Source organism: Festucalex cinctus, chromosome 5, assembly GCF_051991245.1.
Source record: "Festucalex cinctus isolate MCC-2025b chromosome 5, RoL_Fcin_1.0, whole genome shotgun sequence".
NCBI classification, from domain to species: Eukaryota; Metazoa; Chordata; class Actinopteri; order Syngnathiformes; family Syngnathidae; genus Festucalex; species Festucalex cinctus.
This window is the reverse complement of record NC_135415.1, coordinates 20,471,070-20,484,952: the sequence shown is the minus strand read 5'-3', so window position 1 is coordinate 20,484,952 and position 13,883 is coordinate 20,471,070. Positions and strand designations below refer to the sequence as shown.

At 40.1% G+C, this 13,883-nt stretch overlaps 1 protein-coding gene across 8 annotated transcripts in view; it reads left to right on the top strand.

Moving 5' to 3' along the window:
* slc20a2 (solute carrier family 20 member 2) overlaps positions 1-13,883 on the top strand; it is a 50,540-nt gene that overhangs the window by 7,858 nt on the left and 28,799 nt on the right. Inside the window, exon 1 of one of the 8 annotated variants that reach the window (XM_077520596.1) lies at positions 7,240-7,354. The exons of 4 other annotated variants lie outside the window; for them this stretch is intronic. The gene's annotated coding sequence lies outside the window, so the exon portion shown is untranslated. Of the gene's footprint in view, positions 1-7,239; positions 7,355-11,177; positions 11,323-13,117; positions 13,381-13,883 lie in introns of those variants that run through there. 3 more of the 8 variants (XM_077520595.1, XM_077520597.1, XM_077520594.1) reach the window with 3 other exon arrangements.

Below are 13,883 nucleotides of genomic sequence, written 5' to 3'. Positions count from 1 at the left end.
TGTATTCATTTAGATAGAAAATGTCTTCTACTAAAAAGTAGACAGTAAAGAATATTTTCCCGTTGTGTCTTTGGCTCAGTTTCACCCTCTTGACTGGGTCCTGGAGGGCGTTTGCATTGTTTAGTGTTGACCTTCTGGGAGTTGCACGGTCCGCATAAAGCACACTCACATAGAGCATCTCATTTGTTTGCCGATGTGGTGTTAGCCATGCTAATGACAAGCCCCACTGCTAAACTGTGAGTCACTTTCATGTGTGGAATACAGTGAGGACCCCCCCCAAAAAACTCTTTCCTCTAAAATATATTTGTTCGGGAGCGCCCAGGGCTTGGTTGACACAAATGAGTCATGATTTCACCGCTTGGGCCTCGGGTCATTTTGAGTGTTTGGGGGGAAAAAAGTAGCAAGTCTAAGATGGGAACCATTATTCTTGGTGTACAGTCAGATAAGTAATGTACTACCATTTTCCACTTTATGAGTTGTCTTTTTTTGGAAAGTCTTCACGATTGCGTTCACACCACACAGAAATATTTAAGCCTAACTTAAGGTTTATGGAATTTTTTTTACACAACAAATTCCCATTTACTTTTCTTTCTTGCTTTCTTTCTTTTTAGAGAATTTTAACACAAACTAACCAAATAAATCTTATATAATACATCTTCATTAGTCTAATAAAACAAATTTATTTTAAATATCTAATCCTCAGGTTTATGTATTTAGTATTAATAAAGTATAGTAAAAATTAATAATAATGAGTATTTATTTAAAATGCATAACCTATATTGTTTAAATTGTATAATAATCAGGTTACCTATACACGATAAATAGCACATCGTCGCTGCAAAACACGTTCTTTTTTTTTTTTTTTCAATTTTTTATATTTTCATTTTTCATGTTTTTGGGATGCAACTGAATGCAGACATCCCAAAAACATAAAAAAAAAAAGTAATACTTTATTAATACTAAATACATTACCCTGAGGATTATGCATTTCAAATAAATAGGCTCGATTAGGCTGATGAATTGGTTATGTTAAAAAAATTACCGTAAATCATACATCTTAAAAGTTCGGCTTAAATATTTCTGTGAGTGCATACAGAAAAAACAATGTCAAACAAATTCGGAAAATTGTTCCCCGTCAAAACTCAGAATCTGGGAGTATGCTAGTCTTAATTTGCAGAGTAGACCAGTTTTCCATTGGGTGCCTAAAAATGTATTTTCTTTTCATTGTTTCTTAACTGGGCTTGTGTGATCACTCTCGAGTCAATAACTCAGGTTTGTCGCGTCCATTTTGAACTAGCTGCTCTTGCGCAAAACAAATGTGCCGTTGTGTTGTGTTGTGTTGCCTGCCTCCTTTGGTTCACACTGTCACGTCGGTACTGGTCCAAACCGAATTTGACTGTAGGGCCAGGACAGGGCTCCATGTAAGGATGAGCAGCTGGATCGCTGGTCAGTGCTCATGTCACGCTGCTATTTCCAGCCAAATCATTCCTGCCGCCGACGTCTTTAGCAACGAACGCAAGCGACAGACATGCGACACCTCAGGCAGTGGCGGGGTTGGAAGGTGGGGCAGTTTGTCTGGTAAAATTCAGCAAGAGGCAACCTTGGAGGATGGGGATTAGCATGGTAGACCAATGGCTTCACTAGTCAATTTATTGCACATGGCTCAAGATAAGGGAGGAATGAAGATATGTCGTATGCACACAAGTTGAATTTTAACATAAGCTCAGCAAACAAATCAGAATTTGAGCTCACTTCAGTCATCCCCTGATTTAAACAGTTAAACTGACCACACATCCTCATAATCCCATCACACGCATGTTACAGAATATCTGTTACATATAGCGTCATATTATGTCCCTACATGATCTGTACTTAATCATATCCATTTCTCATGCAACATGGAGTACAACTTGCATTTTCTCCTAAACGCCGTAAAGGTACACACGAAGTGATTGAAACACCGAAGAACAATCGTTAAACTGTTAACTTCTGTTTTGGTACGCAATTCTGCAACTTGTAATAGTGCCATAAAGATATGATCAAATTCAAGCAAGATGCTGTTTTACGAGGCACAAGGGACCATAAAACACATCCGTTGATCTTACACTGTCTGTCTGTCGTGTCTTAGTGATTCTTCTTTGGGTTCGTATTGTTGTTGATAGAAAATACAGTTAGAAAAGCACCCAGCTTGCAAGTAAACTTTGTTTTTGTCTGCTTACTGGTGCCATGCTGAGAAAGCTTGTGATCATATGCCAGTGCTGAATCATGTGATTAAGCTCTAAATACTGTAGCTGATTCTATTATTGGCCAATTCTCTATTACTAAAGAATTAATAAGAATATTCATACTGAGCTATGAGTATGATTAGTAGACTATTAACTGTTTCCTCATGCTCATTCTGCTCAAATAATGCAGTTAATTTACCTAATTTGACCTTTTTATATTTGATGATACTCTAAATATAGATATCAGAATCAATTTAGAACACAGCCCAGAAAATACACTTCTAGCCAAGTTGTTTTCTGTTAGAAGCCGAGATGTAACAGAACATGCAAGAGCAAACCGGTTTTCTTCAAATGTGACGGGGCTATTCTCGGGCGAAGTGAGGGAGCAGGATTGAATGTCGTGCAAGTTCTCCAGGATTCCCTCCGTGCTGAACAGCTGATGACATCTTCATAATGTTTCACACGTTATTATTATGGTGCCACTGCTTTAGGGTAAACGACCGCAACCGCTAATGCTGAGGAGGCTTCAGCTTCAAGCCCGTCGACAAAATGTTTACACATTAGCACTAAATGAAATCAAATACTGTTATTTTCCTGTCAATGTGCGGATGTGTCGAGATGGCAACAACTGAGGATTTGGTTGCTTGTTGTTTGTTTTGTTTCCTGTGAGGATTATGAGTGCATTCTTTGGAGGATTCGTGCGTGATTGTGCAACACTGATAGTGTCACTATGAAAGACTAATTGTTGAGTTTCATGGCCAACTTCCTGGCCACAGTTTTTAATACACATTAGAGCGGGAGAAAGTCTCCGATTTGAAATCATAGTGAATATAAATGAGATATCAGCATGCAAGCCTCTCAAATCAACTCAACTTAACTCAACTCAAGTTTATTTATATAGCGCTTTACAGCCTGAGCTGTCACATAGCGCTTTACAGAAACACAAAAAAACAACCATAACATAACATAAAACATTAACACCAATACAATACAATACAATCACAACAAATAAACATTATTCCATTCCTACATACGCTTTGATGTTTGAAGCAGTTATAGATAGTTATAGTTATACATCAATTTAAAGAGTATTCTTTGTCTACCCTGGTCAGCATCTGCTCCATTCAACCATGTTTCATCCAGATTCAACAACAAATTTTATACAAGTCTGAACATGTCCAGGTTTTAAGATGTCATGTGAGAAACTGTAGGATCTTCTTGACAAGAACTGGTCTTATTTTGTCATCCACACCCTGCTGTCATTTTAACACTGGTCTGTGTCTTTGGTCCATGTCGCACTCACATGTGATTTGAAGCCAGTATTAGTACAGACCATCAGCCAGACCATGTTCAAGAGCAAATGGACTTTGGTATGGTTTAATTCATTTCAGCTCAATGTATAGTGGTTATAAAATCTTCAAACCACTGATCCCATAAAAAAAACAAAAACATTTATATACCAGTATCAAAAAATGGACTTAAGAGAAATAATTTTCGAGAAGTAAAAATAAACAACTGAAATATTGTGGGAACACCCTCTTATAACTAGGATATGGCAGTGTTCCAAAATGTCATCCTTTGTTTCATTGGACAGGAATCAAGTTTCCCAAACACATGGGAAAATGTGTTATGGTCTGAAGAATCCAATGTTGCACAATTTGGTTTTAATTCCAAAAGGTGTGTTTGGAACAAACCCAACACTGCTTATCACCAAACACCTTTAGAGTAAAGTATGATGGCAGCATCGTGCTTTGGAGCTGCTGTTCTTCAGTCAGAACTCGGTTAGGCCTTTGGCAAGGTGGAGGCAATTATGAACGGTTTCAAAATAGCAGTCAAAAGCATAAAAGCTTAAGGGCTTACGCTAGAAAGGACAAATAAAAGCTGTTTCAATTGAGTTGTACAATTTATAGGTCACTTTAAAGTAGGGATAGACCGATAATCGGCCCCTATTTGGCATTTTGACAAATATCGGCATCGGCCATGTTTTGAATCTGAAGGCCGATAAAGCTCACTGAGCAGGGGATACTTGCGAACGTAGCGAATTTGGGGCTTTCATCAGGATTTGTAAGATGTTCGCAGTCAGTTTTTATTTGTCGTAAACACATTTGGAACATATTCACACAATTTTTCACCGCAAAAATCTTTTTGAAACGTTTTTACGAACCCTAACAAAAACCCCAAATGAGCTGCATTCACATGAATTTGTTACTCAGTGAGAAATTATATATAGTTTGAAAGAATTCCCCCCCTCCCCATTTTACTGCAAATGAATATCGGCTTGAAATATCGGTTATCGGCCGACTTGACTACAAATAATCTGTATCGGTATCGGCCTTGAAAAAACCATATCGGTCTATCACTACTTTAAAGACATGGTCCGAAGTTTTTCCGTTCCTGTTTGTAAACACAACATTCAAAATTGACGCTCGAGGTATCAGCCAACCATGAACGAGCGTGAAAGCAACCCACCAATCAGGAACGCGCGTTCGCACAGCCAAATTTGCATATACAGACAAGACACAGGACGCAAACTCTTTAAAATATCTGCGTTAACAGTCCACCAATCAGGAGTGGGCGTTCGCGCAGCGAATTTTGCATATGCCACTGATAATAGCTTGCCTCCGTGGCCCGAGGAAGCAGCCAACCAGAAATGAGCGTGAAACCAGCCCACCAATCAGCAGTGTGGGTTCGCACAGCAAAATTTGCATATGCCATTGATTGTTGCTTGCCTCTGTAGCTTTGCTGGAAGGAAAACATTCAGTCTCTGCCCGGACAGACCAAAACAAATCCTTTTAACCATACCTTTGATGGTGAAAAAAATGTTTGAAATTATTATCTTGGTCCCAATTTTTTATATCACAAGAAATTATATCTTGCGTAAATGCTGCTGCTTGAAATTAAACAATGCTTTTCAATAAGAAAAAATGCCAGTGTGAACCATCGTAAAATGTGTGGCTCAAAATGTTCAGTTTGGCTAATGCTAGCTGCACGTTTCTGAGCATTACAATTCGTTTCTACCTTAAAATAACAGTGTGCCGCTAATCCGCTGACTGACTGACTGGCGGGCCTAATCCGGCCGGCCTCGTGCTTAAACGGCCGTGAGAAGCCCTTGCGCGGCAAATTTAAATGCAGTTAATACGGGCAGTGCGTCCACGTCTGAGCAGAAGGAAGCCATTGCTGCATTGTGCAGGACCTCGGGTGCCCTCTCCCAGCCTTTTCTGCCACTCTGTGCTCACGGCAGCAGGCCTAATCAAAGCGCCCCCCTAATACTGTTAGCTGGGTCATGTGCTGAAAGCCAGGATTAGGAGCAGGAGGGCACAGGCCAATAGATCCGGCTTAGCAGGGAACCTTCTCTCTCTCTATCTCTCTCTCTCTCTCTCTCTCTCTCTCTCTCTCTCTCACTTACTCTTATGACTGTCTGTCTACTATGTAGATGCAGACATCAGATGTCACGAATGCCTCTCGAAGGTACTAAGAATATGCTACATGTGGCAGTGTATGTAAGTATGCGTTTCCTCTCAGATCTGGCAAAGCATATATACTTTATCACTAGTCATTATAACATAGCAAATAAATACAAATCATATATATATATATATATATATATATATTTATTTATTTTTTACTTTTTGAATACAAATATTTGCGGCAATGAAGTGCATGCAGACCAAGTAAATTTCTAAGTAAATAAAGTTTTGGCCCGTTTGTGACGTCCCCTGGGGGTATTGTGGATTCTTTCCATGTGGTGCATGTATATATATGTACAACAATTGACAAGTGTAATTCAGCAGCCACATGATGAAGTGCTGCATCCACAAGAGAAAATACAGTCTTAATGGGGTCTTAGGGTGCTTTGCAATTGTTTTTTTTTTTTAAATTTTATTTTTATTTTTTATTTATTTTTTATTTTTTTTACATCCAAAGTAATATTCTAGTCCTTGTCTCAAAACAGCTCCACTGCTGCTCAATGTGGTAATGGGAAGCTTTATTCACATTGCACCATGCTGCAGTAGGAGTTGAAAACATACTTGGGTTTGTTTTAATTAGAAACCTGGGAACAGTTTTATTTTATGATTGATTAAGTTATTTATATATATGTATATAGCTCAATTGCAAAGTTCTGTGTATAATTGATGGTGTTTGAAATGCATTGAAAACATTACTTTTTTCAATGCCAAAACAATCCTCAAAAAATTGTGACAAACATTCAATGTATATGCCTTCCACAAAAAAATGGGGGAAATTGGGGGGGGGAACGAACATACAAAATATTTAAAAGCATGTTGTGAGGAAAAAAGAGAAAAAAAATCCCACTAATATGCAAATCCACGCAAATCAACTGTCTTTTAAATACTCCTACAATTTACATTACTGAAAGGAACAATCACAGGACGATTTTTATGTAATTGTTTGTAGGTGACATTTGTATTATTGACATAACAGATACTATCCATGGATGAGGTGACTGCAAGGTTCTTTGTACCTAAAATATGGTCGGCATTCTAAGGAAAATTAGAACCAAGACACCTAGTAATGCTTTGTATGTTTGACTTATTCTTGGAAGAATCGCTCTAACTTTGCCATGTTTATTTCAAAGTCACCAGCGAGACTCTCTGCTCACACGAATCACATTTCAGTTGCTTGGGTTTTGTAACATGACAGTCATACGTTAACATTTGTTAAAGGTATTTCGGAATCACATCTCATGAAGTCATTTGGCAGTTGTGTGGAAGGAGGAACAAGCTGGAAGGGACTCACTCAATCCCCAGAGCTTTGCTATGAAATGTCATTTTTCAACGTTGCACCTCGTCTTTGATGACCCACTCGATATACAGGCCACTTTTCCCCACTAACACATGCTCATGCCCAGCCTTGTCGATCCTAGATTACCGGTCTCGGCTCTGCAGAACCACGTTGGTATGTTGAACTTCCAAGGCGCTGCTGTACTTGTGAGCCTAGAGCCAGATTAACATTTCTCTGTTGCACACACAACCTACTCAGGGGGTAGCAAGGAGGATAGGGGGGTGAAGGCGTGAAGCTTTCCAGTTGGTACCGCTGCCGATTCTTGGAAGAGAAGCGTTACTGGACTGTGGCGATAGAGGCGAGGAAAGCAGAAAAGAACTTGCAGGGTAAGATGACGCCGACATACGAGAACATGGAGGCAGGAGAGAGAACAAGATTAAAAACTGGACTTTTTCAAGAAGACTGAATTATTGGGAGGTATGGTATGAATTGTGCCAGTTGTTTTATGGAAAGAAGGGGCCTGCAGTGTTGGTCAATACCTGAAGATTGTTGTCAGAGGATAAGAATTAGTCTACAGAACTGTTTTTATGAATGTGTGTCTGTGTTGATGCTTTAACAAAATGTACGTCAAACTAAGCCAAAGGCTGCACTGGATTCACAATTCAGACCCAAATCTAAGCTAAATATTTAGGAAAAATATGTCTCTAAAGCTGCTCAAAAATCCAGAGTTTGAAATGATGATCTAGCATGGCCTTTACATATCTCGCAAGCAATTGTCCTCAGCATGTTTTGTATGTCAACAAACTTGACTCCACGTTTATTATTTTTACTTTGTGTTCGTCTGTGTTGTGTGAGGCAGCTTCATATCCAAACAGTAATCTTCCCATCTGGATGGCACGTTGTTCATTTGTCATCAAAACTAAAACTCAGAATAGTATGTATTTAAACCCTGCCTTTCAGGTGTTATGATGGCAACAGTTTGACCCAAAGTTTTTATCCTTTTTTCTTCTTCTTCATTATATCCAGTAGAAAAATGATTTTAAATGAGGGTGACCATATTTTCAAAATTAAAAACTGGGACAGTAATTCTCACCAGGAACTACGTGGAACAAATTTAATTGCTTGCCAATGTGGTGGCTGGTGGTTGTGTTATTACTTTCGCTATCTTGGTTGACAGTTCAACAGCACTAGACAGGTCAATGAACTCACCATTATCCAACCTTTCTTTGCTCGATCCAGGTGTTGAGGAACTTACTATAGTTAACACACACACACACACACACACACACACACACAGAAAAAAAATATTGTATCCCCTTGCCCCTGCAACTTCAGTTAACATGCGGCTATTCTGATTTTAGTGCCTTAAATAAACTTGAACCCTAACCCTGAAAAAAAAACATGCATAAACATGGGACAAAATATGCCCGGAACTCGGGACACAAAGTTCAAAACGGGATTGTCTCACTTTACACCAGTGTTTCTCAATTCCGGTCCTCAGGCCCCCCTAGCCAGCCTGTTTTCCATGTCTCCCAATTGCAACGCAGGTGAGGATCGTTATCAGCCTTCTCCAGAGCTGGCTGATTAGCTGTCATTGGAATCAGCTGCATTGGGAATTGGGAGGCATGGAAAACAGGCTGGCTAGGGGGGCCCAAGGACCGGAATTGAGAAACACTGCTTTACACCAAGATGTCTGGTCAGTGGTCACCCTATTCAAAATCCAAACAGTTGGACAAATCATTTCCCCTACAATAGATTAATGTGTTCCACTTTCGAGGTTACACTGTAGCCTACCTTGTGCATCATCTTATTTTGGATGCTCTTTGAAGCCTCCTCTCAAAACAAACAAACAAACAAACAAACAAACAAACACACAGTGGTGTTACGTAAAAGAGTCCAAAGTGAGAAGTCACTTTGCCATTTGGGAACAGGCGAGTGAAACCAAAGAGAGCTGACCTTAAAACACTATTTTAACATAACTTACTCAGCACTGTGGAGCCGAGTTGATTGTTTGCTGTTGTAACGTGGTTGGCGACCCTGTTGGTTGCTAAGGCTGCCGGCGCTGTTCCATTGTTTAGAACGTGACACTTACTATGGGCCACATAGAAATCAGTCCAAACTTTCACTTTTTTTTATGTTTGTCTTCCATTTGTGTTTGTAACTGATGCAACACATTGACCCTTTCTTCAAATAGACACTTACAAAATGCTATCAGTCCTCATAAATTCTGAAAAGGCCAAAACATTCCCAATTAAAAATTGAACTGCACTAATAAACTAACCACCAGCGGGTGCTAGAATTTCACAAATGGAATACAACCTCACTTTTTTAATTAACATGCTGTTTTTAATATTGTGATGCTGATGACGATAATTTGACAATTTTAATATTGTGATATCACAATATTGCCGTTAATGTTAAATCCCTTGTTGTGGGAATGCTGAAAGCATCCCACATATGTTATTCAGATTTTATTCTCCTCACTTTTTTGCCAAAAAACAACTCTCACATAATACTTTCCGATTTACACCGTTCAAATTTCAACTTGCTTCAAAAATTCACGCATATATATATACGGGTATATATATATCATCTGATTCCACATTACTTACAGTACTCGCACAATTTGACGTTAAATATCAACTTTTCCCCATTCATATTCAATGGTACTGACATTGAACTTTTTCCAATTCACACTTTCAACGCCCACGTCCATACATACAACTGATCATCATTACCAGCTCTGTGATAATGCTCAGTTCTTTTTATTCATTTGTCTTTCAACTTCAATTAAAACTGTAATTTTCACATAATTTATCTTTGAATTTACCTCATAAGCATTCAGCTATTGGCTTTCAGCATTCCCACACAATTTCTCCAGAAATTGCACTTAGTCTAGTTGTGGGAATGCTGAAGCATTCCCACGTATGTTATTGTGATTTTTATCCTCCACACTTTTTTGCCGCGTAACAAATCCCACATAATACAATTTACGTTGTTCAAATTTCAACTAGCTCCAAAAACTCACACCTCCTGGGGTATATATCGTGTGATTCCACATTACTTACAGTATTTGCACAATTTAATTTACCAGGTGTCTGATACTGCTCGTTGGCAAAGGTTATAATTACATAATTATTCTCCCAATTTACTTCATAAGCATTCCACATGCATTCAAATCTTAGCAATCAGCAATTAGCATTCAACATTCCCACGCAATTTCTCCAGAAATTGCACTTAGTCTAGTTAGAAGTGTCAAATAAAATGAAGGGTTGTGCTGCAGAGTGATGACAAGGTAGCAGCGAGATAATAGTCTGCCATGAACCAAACTCTGGTTTAATGTAGGAGACGGGATAGCTTTCTTATGCGTTTCTTAATGGACTTGATAGTGGTACTGTTGAGCATTTCACCTCCATAAAGAAGCCTACTGTCTTGTAGCTGAAATCAATGTTGTTTTGACCATTCGTTTACCTGACAAAGGAATTCTTGGAGTTCGAGGATTTAAAAAAAAATAAATTGGTGTTATCATTTCGATCTAATCTTAGCGTGCAAAATGTTAAGTACGGGCACTTATGAGTAGGTCACAGTCAAAACAGCAATTGCGTAACTGCCTCTTCAGCAAATTGTACATTTACTGCACTACTACAGTATTCTTCACCCGCATTACTTGCCAAAAACTCATTCACGTCACCTATATGCAACAGTGAACTTTATTTATATCAAGGTATGCATATTGCAACATTCTTTGAAGTCTGTTTGAACACATATTTGAAAATGTTGTCATCTCTATGTGAAACTTTCAGTTGGTCAATTGCATCCTTGTGCTTGCTTATGTTAGCACGCTACCAGGCACAAAATCCCGTTGTTGCACTTTTATACAGAGGAAAAACAGGAGTTGTCAATAAAATGTTTGGGCAAAGTCAAGTGGCTGTGGTGAGACCAAATGAGAGTTAGTGTGCATTTTTGTGTGTGTTTGTCTGTGGAGGTTTTGGAGGTGGTGTTGAAACAGACATGCTCATTGCAGTCATGCATGCTGTTGTTGTCATTCTTGAACACCACCACCCCTCCTCCTGCACAGGGAGCCTGACTGATCATAACACTGCACAGAATGTGTGTTTGCGTGCGTACACTTGGCTTGTAGGCGACAGCGCCCCCCCGCTGCGGAGCACAGAGTCAGTCAGCAGGTGCATCTGACGCAGAAAGGCTTTGGAGCAGGCAGGGCCAGTTGGGGCACCGAGAGGGAGAGGAGCCACGGGAACGCCGGCTCACAACTCTCAGACATACTGCACAAAATCAATGAGAGAAGCAGGAGGAGACTGGACCTCATACAAATACCTTTGCATCAGTCATGTATGTAAGTAACATTTGGGTTTGATTATATGGATGAATTGGGATGACGTTATGTGGAAGTTGCGGAAGGATCAGTGAGGGATAAATCATTTGATTAGATGGATTTAAATCTGTCATGCATTATAAAATATTACAGAGTTGTGGTCTGGAAAGGGGAAAAAAACAAACACCTTTGACTGCTTAGTTAATCATGCCCAGGCTCTTGCAGAGGCAGTGAAGTATTCCTCTCACATTATTGTTAAGCATTAGCGAACCGGACTCTGCTTTTTGTCTGGAGAATGACGACCCTGCTGTGACTCAGGTCCCGCTGGGTCGACAAGACGGAGCGACATAGAGGCACACTGTTCCCAATGTGTGTTCCCAATGTGTGATTGAAAGGAACAATTGTGGTTGAGATGGCGTGCGGTCGTGCGCAATGAGGCCGTGTAACCAAGACAATGTCACCACATGGCGCAACGTCAACATCATCACCTCCTTCAAGGAGCTTTTGTTTTAATGATGATGTTTGTTGTTAAAATTACTGTAAAAAAAAAAAAAAAAGAACTAAACCTTTTGTTAAATAAAGCAACTTAAAGGGGGCTGTGGCTATTCTTGACCAGTGGATGGTGGTATTAGAATACATTTGCGAACATAGATAACTTGTGCTGTTAAAATCATAGACACACTTTCTGGTCTGCATTAGACACATTGCCATCTGTGTTCACTGCAAAGCTTCAAGGCAGAGATTTAGCTTCGACTTTTTTTGTTTCGTTTTGGCAATCAAATTATTCGAGTTTCGTGATTTAAATTGGAATTCAACCTTAAACATATCTTGACAATAATATTTTGAGCTGTATGCCATAATCAGCAATATTAAAATAATAAAAGGCTTGCAATATTTCAGTTGATTTGTAACGAATCCAGAATGTATGACATTTTTGTTTTTGTTTTTTAAATTACATTATTACAGAAAATAAAGGACTTTATCACAATATTCTAATTTTCTGAGACAGTCCTGTATGTGACCTCACCAGTCTAAACATGACATTCTGATTATTATTACATTGTGAAATACGAGTTGTGAAGCAAAATGCAACAGTTTTTATCCATCTCCGGGGGGCGGCCATTTTGCCACTTGCTGTCGACTGAAGATGACATCACAGTTGCTCAGGGCTCAGGCAATGACCAATCACAGCTCGGTCGACAACAATTGGTAAAATGGCTGTCTCCAGAGATGGGTAAAACAGCTGTATTTTGCTGCTTAACTCATATTCCACTAACGCAGTATTAAACAGAATAACATATTTAATCTGTGGAAAGACGGTACATTGTGATGTTTCAAAGAAGACTATTGCATTTTGGTTAAAGGTGTTTTGGTAACATTTTTCAACAATTTCCTTCAATTCAAGCTGAATAATGCATGATTATAATCTCATTCACTGCCATTGACGGCTATAGACGTCAAAGATCCATTTTTCCTGGGCTGGCAGTGAATTAGTTCATGAACACTCAGTTCTGCACAATCAAATGGACTATTATTATTCCCAGTTCAGTTGCAGAATTTAACGGATCCGCAATGTTGCTGCCATCATAGTGATCCACTTTTTATTTTTAGAATGACAAGTTGTGGCTTTCAATGTCCTTGATCAAGCAAGCGCTTCTCGCCATCCAGATAGAAAATCACCTGGCATGTTTGCACTATTCCACCCTCATTGGCTAGCTCCTCCTCTCACGTCCACCCTCTCTGCACACCGACAGCCACTCATTGGCCGGCGTGTGTTCCTAACGTGGAGATTATCCTTCGGAAAGGCTGTCTAGACTCGCCTCGCTTCTGATTCTCTCTCACTCTCTCTCCTGCAACAACGCCACAACCTGCTCAAGTCTCACTCTGCCTCTTCCGATCTATCCTGCCTCCATTCAGTCCTGTCATCAGCTGCTCTCTCACCACATCTCCTCCGCTGTCAGTCACACGCTCTGCCTCCTTTTTGGGGTTTGTTTTATCAGCTTACTCCCTACCAACCTCCACCCACTGTCGCTGAACTGTCTTCACCCACTTTCTCCACAGATATGAGTACACATGAAGGTGAGTGGAGTTGACTTTCAGGATTCCTCTCATTCTCGTTGCACCGCATCCCTGTCGTAACTCAGTCAGCCATCTGTTGCGGTGCCCTCGGATGTCGGGTGTATCACAGCGATGCCGTGAGTCATTATCTCGTGCACTTCTGGTCCTTTCAGCGTCCGGCCATAGTTGAGGAAGGGGAGTCGATGCCCGCGTGGACTATGCCGCCGCGCGTCAATGCGGGCCCGAGCTCGTGACACGGGTGTTTCGCGCCAGCCGTAGTGGCGGTGCTGCAGTGGCATCTCAGGCAGATTAATGAGTATTGTGCTGCAAACAGTGAGAGGAGGGACGGCATTGTTCGCACAGCGCGCGATTCCAGAGGCTGACGTTGTAGCTCGATGTGCTGGTCTGGGGTCAGGACATTATTTTCGGTAATGCTACACGCACTGTGCAAATGAAGCTGGTTTGGAGCCTTTTTGGAGTCTTGTTGCGAGTCTTGGCAGTTCCTAACCGGCTGTCATCTGAAA